Raw genomic sequence first — 5338 nt, 5'->3', positions numbered from 1 at the left:
CACCATCAACCGTGAAATAACCATCGCACATACACATGCTGCACACATGTCAGAAAAGTCAGATAAGTCTATACTTACTTTTCATTTCTGTTCAAAAAAGAGCTTATGCATATATTTCACATTAACAGCAAGTTAACTTCAGCAAGAATCAAGTCCACAATTCCCTCTGAACTAGCAGGAATGGCTCTGTATTTGTAGCAGTGTAAGGAGAATGTTCCATAATGTTTATAAAATGAGATCCAGGCTGGCGGTAAGTGTAGAATATCAATTAAAACAACCAGACATACCATTGTACTATCACACAGTTTCTGTAATAATTTGCAAAGCAGTTTGGGATCTTTTCAATGTTCTGCTGTTGCTCTGTGTGATGGTAAACCCCAGCGGACCCAATGAAAAAGCAGTGCCTTCGTGAGCTGAGTGTAATGAAGATGCCTTTGCCCACCTCTTGAGGCTCTGGGGATTATAATCTGAACACCCTGGAACCTGTGTTTGAAAACTGATGAAATCGTTCAAAAACATCCTTGGCTGCTGGCTGTTTACTTGCTTACTACTCTGCCTTTTTTCTACCTGTCTGAATAGTTTGATCGTGTGCTTTTATGTAAGAGCTGGCTAAGATCACTTTGACTCTACTCAGTTGACCTTAGTAGGTAGCCTGGCTACTGTTTCAATCTCTGCTGTGCAAATTATATTCAGGTCATACCAGGCTGCAACAGGAACTAAGAAAATAGCATAAGGCAGGGCCTTTAGATGTCCTGAGACATAGTTACAACTAAGCAGTCCTCAAAACTACTAAGCTTCATAGCCATCTCCACCCTGATCTGGAAATCTTGTTGTGCCCTGCTGCCCTGTGACTGCACAGCAGCCCTTCCCAAACTACCTTCCAGAAAATATCTCTCCTGTAGCAAGTGCTTGCTGCCTCTTTCTTTTAAACAGAAAAATGAAGCTGCTTGTCTTCCCTCACAAGAACATCCACAGCTAGCTGGACTCCAGTATCTTCCATTTTTGGCATGGAGCACCATCTCTTATCAGCCTCTCCTCCTACACCTTCTTTTAAGTGGTGCATCTCTGTATCAGCAGCCTTATGCCTCCTCCCAGGATGTCCTTTATGAATGAGCAGAGCTCCTTATAAATGCCTCTAGGTTGCTTTCACCATTCTCCATGAAAAGTCTACCTGAAAAGTCCTCTAGGATGACGTTATTCGGAACACTTGGTCCCATCCGGGTAGGTGCTTTAGACAAATTCCATGTTACCCACACAGTGTCCTGTTCTCATCACCTGTTGTCTTTCATGTTTATACTGCTTCTTTCTGAATCTCTAGAGCAAAGATTGCATTATATTGTGTTTTCAGCAGGTATTCAAGCAAAACATCGAGTTTATGGCATGAAAATGAGGGCCATACAATTCATACTTGGCTGTCATCCACTGCCATCTTTGCTTCCCTGTCTAGTAAAGGGTCTGCTTACTTCCAGCATCATTATCCAGATGTGCTGGGGGCTGTTCCAATAGTAACACCTCCTGCTTTATTATGTTGATCCAGAATGTAGGAGGGAGATGTTGGTGGGATGGCAGTAGAGACTGAACCTTCCCACCAACATGCCATTCCACGTTGTTGCTGTGTGACAGATGGCAGCAGAGGGGCAGTCTGACACAATGGAATCTGACGTGGCTGTGCGCACAAAGCAAAGGTTTGGAGTTGAATTCCTCCATGCAGAAAAAATGGCACCCACTGACAATCAGCAGTGTTTGCTGAACATTCATGGGACCAAACCGTACATGTGAGTGCAGCGAGCTGGTAGGTGGGGCGTTTCAGAGTAACGGCAGTGGGCCACCTCCACTGGTGCAGATGTTTACAAGCACAGCATGCAGGTGTTGCTCATCAGTGGCAAAAATGCATAGCTAATGGTGGCAATAATGCTGAAAAATAGCATTTTCTGGTTGAGAATTTGCTCTATCAAATAGTGTTATTGTGCTCTTTGTAGCTGTTGTCATTTCCATGGAAATAAACAGAAGGTGTTACCTTCAGAGCAATATAGCTATTATGAATTAAAGATCAAGTCTCACAGTTCTGATCCAGCTTCATCTCAAGCAAAACACTGTCAGAGTACACTCCACTGTGTGGTCCAATTGCAACAATTAAGCCAAATTCTTGATCCATAGACTCAGGCTGTTTGTATTCTTACACAGTCAACATTATCTGGCAATCAGGCTAGAGAGGCATCCACATGTTGGCGTAATTTGCAGACCCCAGGGTAACTGTCTAACCACCTTTGGTGGTGGCTGGATAACACATGGAAGGTCAGTAGCCTGCTGCAGCCTCTGCTGAAAAGCTCCATCTTCCAGCTCATGACTTATAAGATCCACAACCCAACCCCGGCAGCTGGCAACACATTCTCAGCTGCATTAGATAGGCACTGTGGGAGTACAAGAACCACGGGGTACTGAAGGGCACCTCAAAATGTAACAGCGTTTGCCCCAGCTCAGGCAAGTGGCCCAGTTCTGTAGAAATTTTGCCTTAAGGGGTTTTATCTACTGGCATAGCTTAGAACTGTGCTGGCTCTCTCTTCAACTTCCTATCTATTGGCCCTGCTTGCTAGATAAATAGCTATGCTCATACAGAGAAACCTGCACTATAAAAACTTAGGCAGCCAGAAATCTGCTGCCAACAAGCAAAATATCCTATATTTCACTGCTCTGTCATGGGAGAGCCATATCTCAGTGAACAAATATTCATTCCCAAACACTGTGCTGTTGCATAAAAGAATCTCCAATACATCTTGGAAAAATGACTGCAAAACAAGGCAGTCTGAGCTTCAGACTCCTCTTGCTTTGTTTTTCCTCTCCTCTTCCCCCCCTCAAACTCTTGGGACTATTTGAAGAGAAGGAGTTTAGGTGTGTTTTTCTGTGTGGTTATGTTCTTTAACTCTTTCCTGTCTCCAAATAAGCCAAATGGAACAGAGCTTAAGCCTGTGTTTTTGTTTTGTTTTGTTTTTACTGAGTTCAAGCAGAAGAAAATGCCTTGGCTTCTCTGTTGTCAGTTATAATCATCTGATCAGGTCATAATCTCCTGCCTCAGACTGCTAGAGCCTTGAAGCAAGAAATCATCTTTTGTTTGTTTTGCATTCATATGTTGCCTAGCACAGTGATGCCTTCGTAGGTAACATGCATCCTTGGCATTCTGGCAATACAAATAATAACTACTGGTAAGTGATGCTTGCAGCACTGAAGGTAGTGGGGGTGTTTCCTGGGGTTGTTAGTAAAGTCAGAAATAGGCTATCTTTCCAGAAGTCACACAGCAGTGCAGGGCTCTCTGGGACTGAGTTCTGTACCTGCAAGGTTGTTATGCACAAGGAGCCCCTCCCCAAGATACACCTTAGTATCACAGAATAAATGTGCTGGAAGGGCTGCAGGGGCCATCCAAACTGATCATAAACTCCTCCAAGGATGCAGCACCCACAGCCTCTCTGGGCAGCCTGTGCATTTCACCTCTGTGTAAAGAATTCCCTCCTAACATCTAACCTAAATTTCCCCTTTTAGTTTAAAACAGTTCCCCCTTGAAAAGGGAGACCCTTCCCATACCGGGAGTCGAACCCGGGCCGCCTGGGTGAAAACCAGGAATCCTAACCACTAGACCATATGGGAAGCACTAAAAAAAATAAATGAATACTCGAAAACAATTCAGCTCCTAGGTTGCTAAGAATCAAGTTGCTACATCTGTCAAATAAGTAGTAAACTGATGTCCTTATGGAAGTTTTTATAGCTCAGGGCAAGCAAAGTTTTTTTTTTTTTTTTTTTTTTTTTTTAAGTTAATGACTAAGCTGCAGTGCAAGCATGAAGACAGTCATCCTAAAATTCCTTTTCTGATTTATCCCAAATACGGAATCCTTCTCTGCTTGCTCACTAAAACTGTCACGTATTTCTGATGCAAACTCTTAAGCAAGTTACACAACTGCATTTGTCCTCAAAGCTCTGCACAACTGTACACATCCTTTGAGATCCTTCAGTACAACAGCTACTACTGTGGTAACTACTGATCACTGTTATCTCACAGGTAACATTTCAAAAAGGTACTGACCCAAATGGGGCTTCTGATTAAACATGCAGCCCCTATATAAGGCTTCAGCAATTGGAGAGCTTGGTTTGTTCCTACTGATCTCAAAGCAAACTAATTCCAGGGAAGTGGGTCCTTCTCATTCCACAAACACCAGGTGTTGGGGCTTGCAGGAGGATGGGTAAGCAAGGAAAGGAACACAAATGTTTCTTGATAAAGTAGGTTTTACTGTCACTTTCAAAACTCATGTTTGTGACAGCACAAAGCTATGGCATGTGCTACTAAAGTACTTTAAAAGAAAACAAAAACAAAACCCACCAACATCTGAATAGAGCCACTTGGTATATAAGAGAAGAGGAGGAATGCTCCACTGCTAGGGTTAGGAAAGGACATGCACTGCTTACGTGTACCTGCCTCAGCCCCTTTCTAAGTCCCTGCAGAGCTCAAGCTCACAACTAAATGCAGCAAAGACAAACATCAGGCTCCCCTGGAGCTAGCCCTCACCTTCCTTTTCCCCATCTTTGCATATGCATTTGGTGCATGTATATATATGTATATATATAGGGCACCATTAAGATGGTTGATTCTAGCTTCTATAGTTACATGCTATTGCAAACACCAGGACAGACATTGATCTTGGATACTTTTGAAATAATATTCAAAACAGCATTTCTGTGCTTTCCATGATTTAGTTTTTCCAGTTGGAGTTAAGAGTAAAAACATCAAATCCTCTCCCAGTTCCAAACATAACTCCTCCAAGAAACATGTTTCACATCAACAAACGCTAATAGAAAATGTTCCCCACTGCTCCCATGGAACTGTTATGCAGATGAAACATGTTTCCTGCCAATAACGACAAGTTACCTGCAGTTAAAACAGCAGCTAATCAGCTTTACTCACCATTAACGTGAAATGAACATGATGCTAAGACTACAAACTGTTGGAAGAAAACAACCATGATGGTTGTTGGCTGCACCAAAAGAGTGGTCCTTACCATGTTCTCCAGGCACTGCATAAGGACAAGTCTTTGATGACTGCTTTGCTACAGGAAGGCACTGGTGGTTTTAATTGATGGAAGATGCTTATTCACAGAACAGGCTGGAAGAGAGTTATCTGCAACCTTCACTTTCTCTCGAACTCAACATGCACATCCCCTTTTCTCACCTTCAGTGGCATCAGCTACTTGAGCCCTGCACAGAGCACACAGGTGACCAGCAGCCTCCCCACTTAAGCCCCTGTGCTTGCTTGAAAATAAATCACTCCCTAAACGTGTACAAGCAAACTAACAAC

The 5338-nt window shown here is 43.0% G+C and overlaps 1 non-coding gene across 1 annotated transcript; it reads right to left on the bottom strand.

Annotated features, from left to right (window-relative positions):
• Positions 1-3567: 3567 nt before the first annotated feature.
• Positions 3568-3639, bottom strand: TRNAE-UUC (transfer RNA glutamic acid (anticodon UUC)). The gene has a single exon. It is a non-coding gene; the product is annotated as a tRNA-Glu (tRNA).
• Positions 3640-5338: the final 1699 nt, after the last annotated feature.

The sequence above is a fragment of the Cyrtonyx montezumae genome, unplaced genomic scaffold (genome assembly GCF_038088225.1).
Source record: "Cyrtonyx montezumae isolate F1298 unplaced genomic scaffold, pur_monq_1.0 scaffold_4, whole genome shotgun sequence".
In the NCBI taxonomy this organism is placed as follows: domain Eukaryota; kingdom Metazoa; phylum Chordata; class Aves; order Galliformes; family Odontophoridae; genus Cyrtonyx; species Cyrtonyx montezumae.
The sequence above is the reverse complement of the archived record's forward strand: the minus strand, read 5'-3'. Positions and strand labels throughout refer to the sequence as shown.